A 13,532-nucleotide genomic window follows, 5' to 3' on the forward strand; every position below is an offset into this window, starting at 1 on the left:
TCTGTTGGAGCAAACAAAAGTTTGGATGCATTGGAAAGGGTAAGATGAACTTTGCCAGCACTGCTCATTCCCCAAGGTGTCACAGCACAGAGCTGAATTAACCAGTGACTGACAACCTCTCCTGCAGGGGAAAGGGAGAGTGGTGAGTGCATGCCCAGCTTCCCCAGCTGTACAGGATGCTGTTGGAGAAGCCCATTTCTCTTCTCCAGCACCCAGAGTATTGAGACAGTACTTCCATGACTTGGGGGAGGGAGGAGATTGGGGAAGAGGCAGGTAAGAATATCAGACTGGATTAAAGGAATGCAGTTCCTACTGACTGCATTCAGGACTCCAGCAGGAAGCCCACCATGAGCTTCTGGGGAAACCTCACTCAGTGATTGCCCCAACCTGGCTTGCAGGCACCCCAAAACTGAATGTTAGACCCACACCTTCCCCATTCTGCAGCTGGCTCCTTGTGCATGCTTCCAAGTGCAACAGTGAGAGCCAGTTCCAGTAGAAAGGGAATGCATGCAGAAAACAGGCCAGAGTCTGTGGGCAAGGGAGAAACCAAAAACTTGACCTGTAGTATCATCTTAGAGAAAACAAAGGAATCCCCAGCAGCCAGCCTGGTGAGTTGTAAGATTGAGAGAAGATGTAAAAGCTTAAGAATTCTGCCATGAGAGAGCAAGAAGCATGGAACAGAGAAAACCCCAGATATAAGCAGGACCAACAAAAATTGTCTTCCACCTGAAGGCTATTAATAACGATAGGAGGAAGTGACTGCTTTCTCAAATGTGAAAATAGCAATGCAAAACTCCAAGGAACATGAAGAATCAAGGAAATATGACATCACAAGCAGATTTCAATAATCCTCCAGTAACCAAACTCAAAGACACAGAATTTTGTCATTTGCCTGGTAAAGAATTCAAAATAGCTACAAGAAATGAGCTACAAGAAAACATAGAAAGACAATTCGATGAATCAGGAAAGCAGTACATGAACAAAATGAGAAATTTAAAAAAGAGAAATAAAAAATGAACTAAAATTCTAGAGGTGAAGAATTGAATCAATGAAATGAAAAATGCAATAGAGAGCTTCAACAGCAGAATAGACCAAAGAGGAGAGAGAATCAGAGAGATAGAGTATTGGAACTTTGAAAGAACCCAGTAAGAGGAGAACAAAGAAAAAAGAATGAAAAAGAACAAAGAAAGCCTACATCTATGGAACGCCATAAAATGAACAAATAGCAGGATCACTGCAGTTCCAAAAAGGAGAGAGAGAGAAAGAGGAAGAAAGTTTATTTAAATAAGTAATAACTGAGAACTGCACAAACCTGGGGAGAGACTTGGACATCCAAGTTCATGAACTTAATAGACCACCTCATTGTCTCAATTCAAAATGACCTTTTTTAAGATACATTATAATGAAACTTCCAAAAATCAAAGATAATCCTAAAAGTAGCAAGAGAAAAAAAGAATTGTAATCTACAAAGGAACCTGCATTAGGCTATTAGTGGGTTACTCAGGAGAAACCCTACAGGCCAGGAGAATGGAGTGACATACTCAAAGTGTTGAAAGAAAACGTTGCCAGCCAAGAATACTCTGTCTAGCAAAGTTATCACTAAGAAATGAAGGAGCAATAAGCTTTCCCAGATAAATAAAAGCTGATGGAGTTCATCACCACCTTACAAGAAATGCCAAAATGAGTTCTTCAAGCTGAAATGAAAAGACGCTAACTAGTAACCTGGAGACAGGAAAATATACAACACACTAGTAAGGGTAAATATACAATCAGATTGAGAAAACTAATTCTGTAATGTGGTGTATTAGCCAGTTAACTAGAGTATAAAGGTTAAAGGAAAAGAATATAAAAAATAACTATTAGTAATTGTAATTGGTTAATGAATACACAATATAAAAAGAGGTAAATGGGAAAATGAAAAACTTTACAAAGGGGGCAGTAAATGAAGTAGAACTTTTGTTTTTCATCAAAGTTAAGTTGCTATCAACATAAAATGAACTGTTTTGTCTATAAGGTATTTTATGTAAGCCTCGTGGTAACCACAAAGTAAAAAGCTGTAGTAGATTCACAAAAGATTAAGGGGAATCAGAGCATACTACCATGGAAGATCACCAAATCAGCAAGGTAGGCAGAAAGAGGGGAGGGAAAAAGAACAATGGCACTACAAAACAGCCAGAAAGCAATAAGATGGCATTAGTAAGTTCTGACATGTCAATGTTTACTCAAAATGTAAATGGATTGAATTCACTGATCAAGAGGCACTGAGTGGCTGGGTGGATAAGACCCAACTATATGCTGCCTCCGATGACTCACATCAGCTTTAAGGTCACACAGAGGCTCAAAGTGAAGAGATGGAAAAAGATATTCCATGCAAATGGAAACCAGAATAAAGCAGGTATAGCCATAAATATATCAGACAAAATAGACTTTAAGCCAAAAACTGTGATAAGATACAAAGAAGGTCATTATAGAATGATAAGGGGATCAATTCATCAAGAAGATATAACAATCATAAATGTGTATGCACCCAATATTGGAGCATGTAAATATATTAAGCAAATACTAACAGATCTAAAGGGAGAAATAGACAGTTCACCAGTCGTAGGGGACATAAGTACCCCACTTTCAGTAATGGATAGATCATGCAGACAAAAGATCAACAAGGAAATATTGGACTTGAACCATACATTAGACAAAATGAGCCTAATAGACATATATAAAACATTCCAGGGGCTGGCCCGGTGGCCCAATGGTTAAGTTCCCACATTCCACTTTGGCAGCCTGAGGTTCACCAGTTCGGATCCTGGGTGTGGATCTATGCACTGCTTGTCAAGCCATGCTGTGGCAGGCCTCCCACATGTAAAGTAGAGGAAGATGGGCACAGATGTTAGCTCAGGGCCATACTTCCTCAGCAAAAACAGGAGGATTGGCAGCAGATGTTAGCTCAGGGCTAACCTTCCTGAAAAAAAAAAAAAACCATTCCATTCAATAGCAGCAGAATACACATTCTTCTCGAGTGCACAAGACATTCCTCAGGATAAATCATCTGATAGGTCACAAAACGTCTTAGGAAATTTAAGAAGATTAACATCATACCAAGTATCTTGTTCAAGAACAATTGTATGAAACTCGAGATTAACAAGAAGAAGAAGAAAGCTGGAAGATTTGCAAACAGTTGGAAACTAAAAAACACACTCATGAACAACCAGTGGTTCAAGGAAGAAATTTAAAAAAAAACTTAAACAGTTGAAAATAGAAACAACACATGAAAACCTGTGGGATGCTGCAAAAGCAGTTCTTAGAGGGAGCAATAAATGCATATATTAACAAAAATGAAAACTCTCAAATAAGCAACTAACTTTAAATGTCAAGGAACTAGAAAAAGAACAAACTAAGCCAAAGTTAGCAGAAGGAAATAAAGATCAGAGCAAAAATAAGTGAAATAGAGACTATTAAAGCAATAGAAAAGATTAACAAAACTAAAATCTGTTTTTTTTGAAGATAAATGAAATTGACAAAATTTTCACTGGAATAAAAAAGAAAAAGTGAGAGGACCCAAATGAAAAAATCAGAAGTGAAAGAGACATTCCAACTGATACCACAGAAATAAAAAGAATTATAAGGGACTACTATGAGCAATTATATGCCAACAAATTGGATAACCTACAAGAGGTGGATAAATTCCTAGAAACATAAAACCTATCGAAATTGAATCATGAAGAAATAGAAAATCTGAACAGACCAATTGCTAGTAAGGCTATTGAGTCAGTAATCAAAAATCTCCAATGAAGAAAAGCCAGCATGAGACAGCTTCACTGGTGAATTTTATCAAATATTTAAAGAAGAATACCAGTCCTTTTCAAACTCTTCCAAAAAAATCAGAGAGGAGAGAATACTCCCAAAATCATTTCACAAGACCAGACACGCTCTGATGCTAAAACCAGACAAGGATGCCACAAAGAAAGAAAATTATAGGCCAATAACCCTGATGAATATAGATGCAAAAATTCTCAAGAAAGTATTATCAAACCTAATGCAACAGCACTTTAAAAGAATCATACACTATGATCGTGTTGAATTTATCCCTAGGATACAAGGATAGTTCAACATATGCAAATCAGTAAATGTGATGTATCACATTAATAGAATGAAGGCTAAAATTTATATGATTATCTCAGTAGTTGCAGAAAAAACATTTGCCAAAATACAGTATTCTTTCATGATAAAAACACTCAACAAATTGAGTGTAGAAGGAATGTTCCTCAACACAATAAAAGCCATATGTGACAAACCCACACCACTATCATACTCAACAGTGAAAAGTAGAGAGCTTTTCTTCTAAGATCAGGAACAACACACGGTACCAACTCTCGCCACTTTTATTCAACCGAGTACTGGAAGTTCTAGCCAGTGCAGTAATTTAAGAAAATAAGTAAAAGCATCCAAATTGGAAAGGAAGAAGTAAAATTAGCTTTGTTTACAGATGATATGATCTTATATATAGGAAATCCTAAGGACTGTTAGAACTAATCAACAAATAGAGTAAAGTTGCAGGAAACAAAGTCAATATACAGAAATGAGTTGCATTTCTATACACTAACAACAAAGTATCTGAAAAAGAAATTAAAAATCCCATTCACAATAGAATCAAAAACAATAAAATACATAGGAATAAATTTAACCAATGAGATGAAATATTTGTCCACTGAAACCTCCAAGACTTTGATGAAAAAAGTCAAAGACACAAATAAAAGATATCCTATGTTCATGGATCAGAAGAATTAATGTTGTTAAAATGTCCATACTACCCCAAGCCATCTATAAATTAAATGCAGTCCCTATCAAAATTCCAATGGCATTTTTCACAGTAACAGAAAAAACAATCCTAAAAATTGTATGGAGCCACAAAAGACCCCAACTAGCCAAAGCAATCCTGAGTAAGAAGAAAGCTGGAGACTCCACACTGCCGCATTTCAAACTATACAACAAAGCTTTAGTAATTGAAACTGGATGGTACTGGCATAAAAATGGACACAAAATGCAATGGAACAGAATTGAGAACCCAGAAATAAACCCTTGCATATACAGTCGACTCATATTTGACAAGGGAGCCTAGATTACTCAATGGGGAAAGGATAGTCTCTTCAGTAAATGGTGTTTGGAAAACTTGATATTCACATGGAAAGGAATGAATTTGGACCCCTAGCTTGTACCACTGACAAAAATTAGCTCAAAATGGATTAAAAATTTAAACGTAAGACCTGGAACCCTAAAACTCCTAGAAGAAAACAGGGAAAAACCTGCTTGTTATTGGTCTTGGCAATGATTTTTTGGATATGACATCAAAAGCACAAGCAACAAAACCAAAATAAATGAGACTACCTCTAACTAAAACTTTTCTGCACAGCAAAAGAAACAACCATCAAAATGAAAAGGCAACCTATGGAGAAAATGTTTCCAAATCAGATATCTCATAACAGGTTAACATTCAAAATATGTGAAGAACTCATACAACTCAATAGCAAAAGAATCTGATTAAAAAATTGGAAGGGGAACTGAGTAGACATATTTCCAAAGAAGACATAAAAATGGCCAATGGAAAAGATATTCCACATCACTGATCATCAGGGAAATGCAAATCAAAATCATGAGATATTCTCTCACACCTGTTAGAATGGCTATCATCAAAGTCAAGAGTTAAAATGTGTTGTCAAGGATGTGGAGAAAAGGAAACCCTTATGCACTGTTGGTGGAAATGTCAGTTGGTACAGGTACTATGGAAACAATATGGAGGTTCCTTAAAAAAATAAAAATAAGAATACCATATAATCCAACAATACCACTTTTGGGTATATATCCAAAGGAAATGAAAACAGGATCTTGAAGAGATATCTGCACTCCCATGTTCTTGCAGTGTTGTTCATAATAGCCAAGATATGGAAACAATCTAAGTCAGTCAATGGATGAATGGATAAAGAAGATGTGATATGTGTGTGTGTGTGTGTGTGTATCACACACAATAGAATATTCAGCCATGAGAAAGAAGGAAATTCTACTGTTTGAAACAGCTTGTATCAACCTTGAGGGCATTATGCTAAGTGAAATAAGTCAGACAGAGAAAGATAAATACTGTATCATATCACTTACGAGTGGAATCTAAAATAGCTGAGCTTATAGAAACAGTGTATTGGTTGTTACCACGGGCTGTTGGGGGAAATGGGAAGATGTCAGTCAAAGGGTACAAACTTCCAGTTATAAGATGAATAAGTTCTGGGGATCTAATGTACAGCATGGTGACTAATAATACTGTATTATATACTTGAAAGTTGCTAAGTGAGTAGATGTCAAATGTCTCACTACAAAAAAGAAATGTTAGTTATGTGACGTGGTAGAAGGATTAGCTAACACTATGATGGTAATCATTTTGCATCAAATAAGTGTGTCAAATCAACATGATATACACCTTAAACTTACACAATGTTATTGTCAATTATACCAATACAGCTTGAATTAAATTAAAAATTTTAAAAGCTATACAAAAATAAAGTCACATATCTTGATAGATAGGGAGAGATTATATTTTGTGTATATGTCTATTATGACCTTTATTATGTTAGGCTATGTTCTCTCTATATCCACTTTGTTGAGAGTTTTTATCATAAATGCATGTTGAATTTTGTCAAATGATTTTTCTGCATCTATTGAGATGATAATATGATTTTTATCCTTCAATTTGTTAATGTGGTGTATCACATTGATTTGTGGATGTTGAACTATCCTTGCATCCCTGGGATAAATCCCCCTTGGTGTATGATCCTTTTATGTATTGTTGACTTGGTTTGGAATATTTTGTTGGTAATTCTTGCATCTATGTTCATTAGGGATATTTGCTTGTAATTTTCTTTTCTTCTTGTGTCCTTGTCTAATTTTGGGGACAGGGTAATGCTGGTCTTATAAAATGAGTTTGGAAGTGTTCCCTCTTCTTCCATTTTTTGGAAGAGTTTGAGAAGGATTGGTATTAATTCTTCTTTGAATGTTTGGTAGGAATCATCAGTAAAGCCATATGGTCCTGGACTTTTCTTTGTTGGGAGGTTTTTGATTACTGATTCAATCTCTTTAATAGTAATCAGGCTGTTCAGATTTTCTATTTCTTCATGATTTAGTCTTGGTAGGTTTTTTTTTTTTTAAGATTTTATTTTTTCCTTTTTCTCCCCAAAGCCCCCCGGTACATAGTTGTGTATTCTTCGTTGTGGGTTCCTCTAGTTGTGGCATGTGGGACGCTGCCTCAGCGTGGTCTGACGAGCAGTGCCATGTCCGCACCCAGGATTCGAACCAACGAAACACTGGGCCGCCTGCAGCAGAGCGCACGAACTTAACCACTCAGCTACGGGGCCAGCCCCTAATCTTGGTAGGTTTTATGTTTCTAGGAATTCATCCATTTCCTTTTAGGTTGTCTGATTTGTTGGCATATCATTGTTCTTAGCAGTCTCTTATGATCTTTTGTATTTCTGTGGTATCAGTTGGAATGTTTCCTGTTTCATTTCTGATTTTATTTGAGTCCTTTCTCTTTTTTTCCTTGGTGAATCTAGCTAAAGATTTGTCAATTTTGTTTACCTTTTCAAAAAACCACGTCTTAGTTTCATTGATCTTTTCTATTGTCTCTTTAGTTTCTATTTCACTTATTTTCACTCTGATCTTTGTTATTTCCTTCCTCTCACTAACTTTGAGTTTTGATCTTTCATTTTATAGTTCCTTCAGATGTAAAGCTGGTTGTATGACATCTTTCTTGTTTCTGGATGTAGGCATATATTGCTAAGAACGTTCCTCTTAGAACTGCTTTTACAGCATCCCATAAGATATGTTACATTGTATTTACATTTTCATTTGTCTCAAGTGTTTTCTTATTTTTTTAAATTTCTTTTTTGACCCATTGGTTGTTTAAGTAGCATGTTGTTGAATCTCCACATATTTGTGAATTTTTAAGTTTTTTTCTTGTAATTGATTTCTAGTTTCATATCATTGTGGTTGGAAAAGATGCTTGATAGGATCTCAATCTTCTTAAATTTATTGACTTTTATTGTGACCTAACATATAATCTATCCTGGAGAATGTTCCATGTGTGCTTGAGAAGAATGTATATTTGTGGGGTTTTTTTGTTTTTTGTTTTCCTTTTTCTCCCCAAAGCCCCCCGGTACATAGTTGTGTATTCTTCGTTGTGGGTTCTTCTAGTTGTGGCATGTGGGACGCTGCCTCAGCGTGGTCTGATGAGCAGTGCCATGTCCACGCCCAGGATTCGAACTAACGAAACATTGGGCCACCTGCAGTGGAGCGCGCAAACTTAACCACTCGGCCACGGGGCCAGCCCCTGTATATTTGTTTATGAATGGAATGTTTTGTATATGTCCATCTGGTTTATGTTTCAATCTTGAATCCTTTTTCATTTGATTTTTTGTGTATGATTTGAAACAATTTCATTCTTTTGCAGGTGGATATCTAACTTTCCCAACACCATTTAAAGAAGAGACTACCCTTTACCCATTTTATATTTGTGGTGCCCTTGTCAAAGATTAATTGACCATGTATGTGAGGATTTATTTCTGGGCTATTATATTCCATTAGCTTATGTTTATGTTTTTATGCTGGTACCATACTGTTTTGATTACTGTAGCTTTGTAATGTGTTATGAAATCAGAAGTGTAGTGCCTCCTGCTTTATTGTTTTTGCTCAAAAATGCTTTGATTAATTGGTGTTTTTTTGTGGCTCCAAATGAATTTTATGATTTTTTTTCTATTTCCATAAAGAATGCCATTGGAATTTTGATAGCAATTGCATTGGATCTGTAATTTCCATATATTTATGTTTCCCCATTTTATTTCTATTATTGATATCTAGTTTCGTTCCATTGTGATATAAAAAGATACTTGGAATAATTTCCAATCTCCTTAAATTTGTTAAGACTTGTTTTATGACCTAGCATGTGATGTATCCTGAATAATGTTGCATGTATGTTTGAGAAGAATGAGTAGTCTGCTGATGTTGTGTGGAATGTTCTGTATATGTGTGTTAGCTTCATTTAGTGTTTTGTATTGTTAAGTTCTGCATTTCCATTATTGGTTTTCTGTCTGAATAATCTGTCCATTAGTGAGAATGGGTATTGAAGTCTCCTACTATTATTGTATTGCTGTTTTCCCCTTCAAATCTGTCAATGTTTGGTTTATATATTTAGATGCTTTGATATTGGGTACATATATATTTATAATTGTTATACTTTCTTGTTCAGTTGCCCCTGGTATCATTATAAATGGCATTCTTTGTCTTTTGTGACAATTTTTTACTTAGAGTCAATTATGTCTGCTATAAGTATAGTTATGCCTGTTCGCTTTTGATTACCATTTGCGTGAAATATATTTCTCCACCCTACACTTTCAGCCAAACTTACTTACCTTACTTACTTACCTTAACTCTGAAGTGAGTCTCTTATAAACAGCATATAGTTGGGTCTTGGGGGTTTTGGTCCACTCTGTGTTTTTTCAGCCACTTTATGTCTTTTGCTTGAGGAGTTAAGTCCCTTTACACTTAAAGTATTTGTTGATAGGTAAAGACTTTTGTCATTTTATTAATGCTTTCCGTTTTGTAGTTCTTATTTCTCTCTTCTTCTCTTGCTTTTTTATTGTACTTTGATTTTTTTTGTACTGACATGCTGTGATTCTTTTCTCTTTATCTTTTATGTATCTTCCATAGGTTTTCCCTTTGTGGTTACCATGAGGCTTGACTCAAATAATTTATAGTTATACCAGTCTATTTTAAACTAACAACTTAACTTCAATCATATACAGAAACTCTACACTTTATTTCTCTCCACACACAATTTATATAATTGATGTTAGATTTTACCTTTTTTATATTATATTTTCATTAGCAAATTTCTTTGGTTATGGTTATTCTTTTTAAAATTTTTATTCAATTTATTTAAACTAAGGAAAAAAAACCAAGACAGTTTACTCATTTCTCCCACACCCCACCCACTGTCTCTTGCAACCACCAATCTATTCTCTGTATCTATGAGCTTGGTTTTATTTTTCTGTTTGTTTCTTTGTTTTAGATTCCACATATAAAAGAGATCATACAGTATTTGTCTTTCTCTGTCTGACTTATTTCACTTAACATAATGCCCTCAAGGTTCATTCATGTTGTTGCAAATGGCAAGATTTCATTATTTTTTATGGCTAATATTCCACTATATATACCACAATTTCTTTATCCATTCCTCCATTGGTGGACACTTAGGTTGTTTCCATACCTTGGGTACTGTAAATAATGCTGCAGTGAACATGGGGTTCATATATCTTTTTTGAATTAGTATTTTTGTTTTCTTTAGATAAATACCCAGACGTGGAATTGCTGAATCATATGGTAGTTCTATTTTTAAGTTTTTGAAGAAAGGGTTGAGATCATATCTAGCATCTTTTCTGGCAACAATGGTACAAAACTGGAAATTAATTACACCAAGAAAGCCAGAAATTTTACAAATATGTGGTGATTAAACAACATGCTGCTGAATAACCAACATCTCAAGAGGAAATCAAAAAAATTTAAAAAATACCTTGAGACAAACAAAAATGCAAATATAACATACCAAAATTTATGGGATGCAGCAAAAGCAGTTCCAAGAGGGACGTTCAAAGCAATAAATGCCTATTTCAAGAATAATATTCTGTTGTCTCAATGTATTACAGTTTGTTTATCCACTCAACTACTGAAGGATGTTTTGATCATTTCCAAGTTTTAGCCTTTGTGAATAAAACTGCTATAAACATCCATATGAAGGTTTTTGTGTGGATATAAGTTTTTAACTCCTACCAAGAAGCCCAATTGCTTAATCATATGGTAAGAGTATGTTTAGTTTTATAAGAAATTGCTAGTGTCTTCCAAAGTCTCTGAATCATTTTGCATTGCCACTCTCAATGAAAGAGAGTTCCTGTTGCTCCCTATTCTTGGCAGCATTTGGTGTTCTCAGTGTTTAGGATTTTGGCCATTCTAATAGATAAGTGGTGGTATCTCATTGTTATTTTAATTTGCATTTCCCCAGTGACATATGATATGGAGCATCTTTACATAGGCTTATTTTCCATCTGTATATCTTCTTTGATGAAGTTTCTGTTAAGTTCTTTGGCCCATTTTTTAATGTGGTTGTTTGTTTTCTTATTGTTGAGTTTTAAGTGTTCTTTGTATATTTTGGATAATAGACATATATCCTTTATCAGATGTCTTTTCTCCCAATCAATAGCTTGTGTTCTCATTATCTTGAAATGGTCTTTCATAGAAAGAGTTTTTAACTTTAATGAAATCCAGCTTATCACTTATTTCTTTCATGGATCATGCCTTTGATGCTGTATCTAAAATGTCATCACCAAACCCAGAGTCATCTGGATTTTCTACTATGTTATCTTTTAGGAGTTTTATAGTTTTACATTTTACATAGATCTATGATCCATTTTCAGTTAATCTTTGTGAAGGTGCTTTATATAGATTCATTTTTTTTCATGTGGGTGTCCAGTTTTCCCAGCACCATTTGTTAAAAAGACTTTCTTTGCTTTATTGTATTGCTATTGTGCCTTTGTCATAGATTAGTTGGTTATATTTATGTTGAACTATTTCTGGGCTCTCTATTCTGTTCCATTGATCTGTTTTTTTAGTTGAATAAATTTGACATGTAACATTGTGTAAATTTAAGGTGTACAGCATGTTACTTTGATGCATTTATATATTGTAATATTATCATGCAGTATTTATCATATTACATAATTATTGTACTGTATTGTCTATATTCTTTATACTGTGCGTTAGATCTCTAGGTTCTATTTACTACTTGTTACAAATTTGTACTCTTAAACACCGTCACTCTTATCCTCCCCCCATCCCATGGTAACACCATTTTACTCTCTGTTTTTTACAGGCTTAACCTTTTTTAGATTCCATATATAAGCAACATCATATAGTACTTGTCTTTCTCTGTCTGACCTATCTCACTTAGCATAATGTACTCAAAGTCCATCCATATTGTCACAAATGGAAGGATATCCTCCCTTCTCATGGCTGAATAATATTCCATTGTGTTTATGTGCCACATATTTTTTTTATCCATTCATCCTTTGTTGAGTATTTGGGTTGTTTCTATGTCTTGGTTATTGTGAATAATGCTGTGATAAACATGGGGAGTGCGTGTTTGAAGTCTTGTGCATATCTTGTTGAAATTTTATTTTCATTTCCTTTGAGTATATACTCAGAAGTGGAATTACTGTATCATATGGTAGATCTATTTTTAATGTTTTGAGGAACCTCCATATTGTCTTCGATAGTGTTTGGACCAATTTACAGTCCCACCAAAAATTTATAAGGGTTCCCTTTTCACCACATCCTCTCCAGCACCTGTTGTCACTCCTCTTCTTGATGATAGCCATTCTAACAAGTGTGAGGTGATACCTCACTGGGGTTTTGATTTGCATTTCTCTGATAATTAGTGATGTTGAGCATCTTTTCATGTGTCGGTTGGCAATTTTATGTCCTCTTTGGGAAAATGTCTGTGTATTCTTTTGCCCATTTTTTAAATTGAATTTTTTTTGTTGTTATTGAGTTGACCCAGTTCTTTATATATTTTGGATATTAACCCTGTATCCAATGTATGGTTTGCAAAAATTTCCTGCCATTCTGTAGGTTGTCTTTTTATTTTGTTAGTTGTTTATTTTGTGCAGAAGCTTTTGAATTTGATGTAGTTCCATCTGTTGATTTTTGCTTTTGTTTTTTGTGCTTTGGCATCATATTAAAAAGAAAACATTGCCAAGACCAATATTGATATGCTCCTTCCCTATGTTTCTTCTAGGAGTTTTATAGTTTCAGGTCTTATGTTTAAGTCTTTGATCCATTTTCAGTTAATTTGTGTGAGTGGTGTGAGATAGGGGTCCAGTTTCATTGTTCTGCACGTGTTTCTCCAGTTTTCCCAGCACCATTTGTTAAAGAGACTCTATTCATCTATTTGTCTGTTCTTTTGTCATTATCACACTGTTTGATTGCTGTACCATTGTAATAAGTCTTGAAACTTTGTTCTTTTCTCCAACTTTGTGCTTTTCCATTCCTATCATGTTGGCTATTCTGAGTCTTTTGCCTCTACATATAAATTTTAGAATCAGCTTGCCAGTATCCACAAAATAACTTGCTGGGACTTTTATTTGGATTACATTGAATCTATAGATCAAGTTGGGAGGAACTGAACCCTTGACATTGTTGAAGCTTCCCATTCATGAACATGGAATATCTTTCCATTTATTTGGTTCTTCTTTGGTTTCATTTATCATAATTTTGTAGTTTTCCTCATATAGATCTTGTACATATTTTGCTAGACTAATTATTTCATTTTTGGGGGTGCTAATGTAAATGATGTTCTGTTTTTTAATTTAAAAATACTCTTATTCATTGCTGGTATATAGGAAAGTGATTGACTTTTGTATATTAACTTTGTATCCGGTAACTGCTGT

The 13,532-nt window shown here is 34.7% G+C and overlaps 1 protein-coding gene across 11 annotated transcripts in view; it reads left to right on the plus strand.

Moving 5' to 3' along the window:
- LOC138915035 (zinc finger protein 383-like) overlaps positions 1–13,532 on the plus strand; it is a 54,133-nt gene that overhangs the window by 24,186 nt on the left and 16,415 nt on the right. The window lies entirely within an intron of this gene.

The sequence above is a fragment of the Equus caballus genome, chromosome 10 (genome assembly GCF_041296265.1).
Source record: "Equus caballus isolate H_3958 breed thoroughbred chromosome 10, TB-T2T, whole genome shotgun sequence".
Taxonomy (NCBI): Eukaryota; Metazoa; Chordata; class Mammalia; order Perissodactyla; family Equidae; genus Equus; species Equus caballus.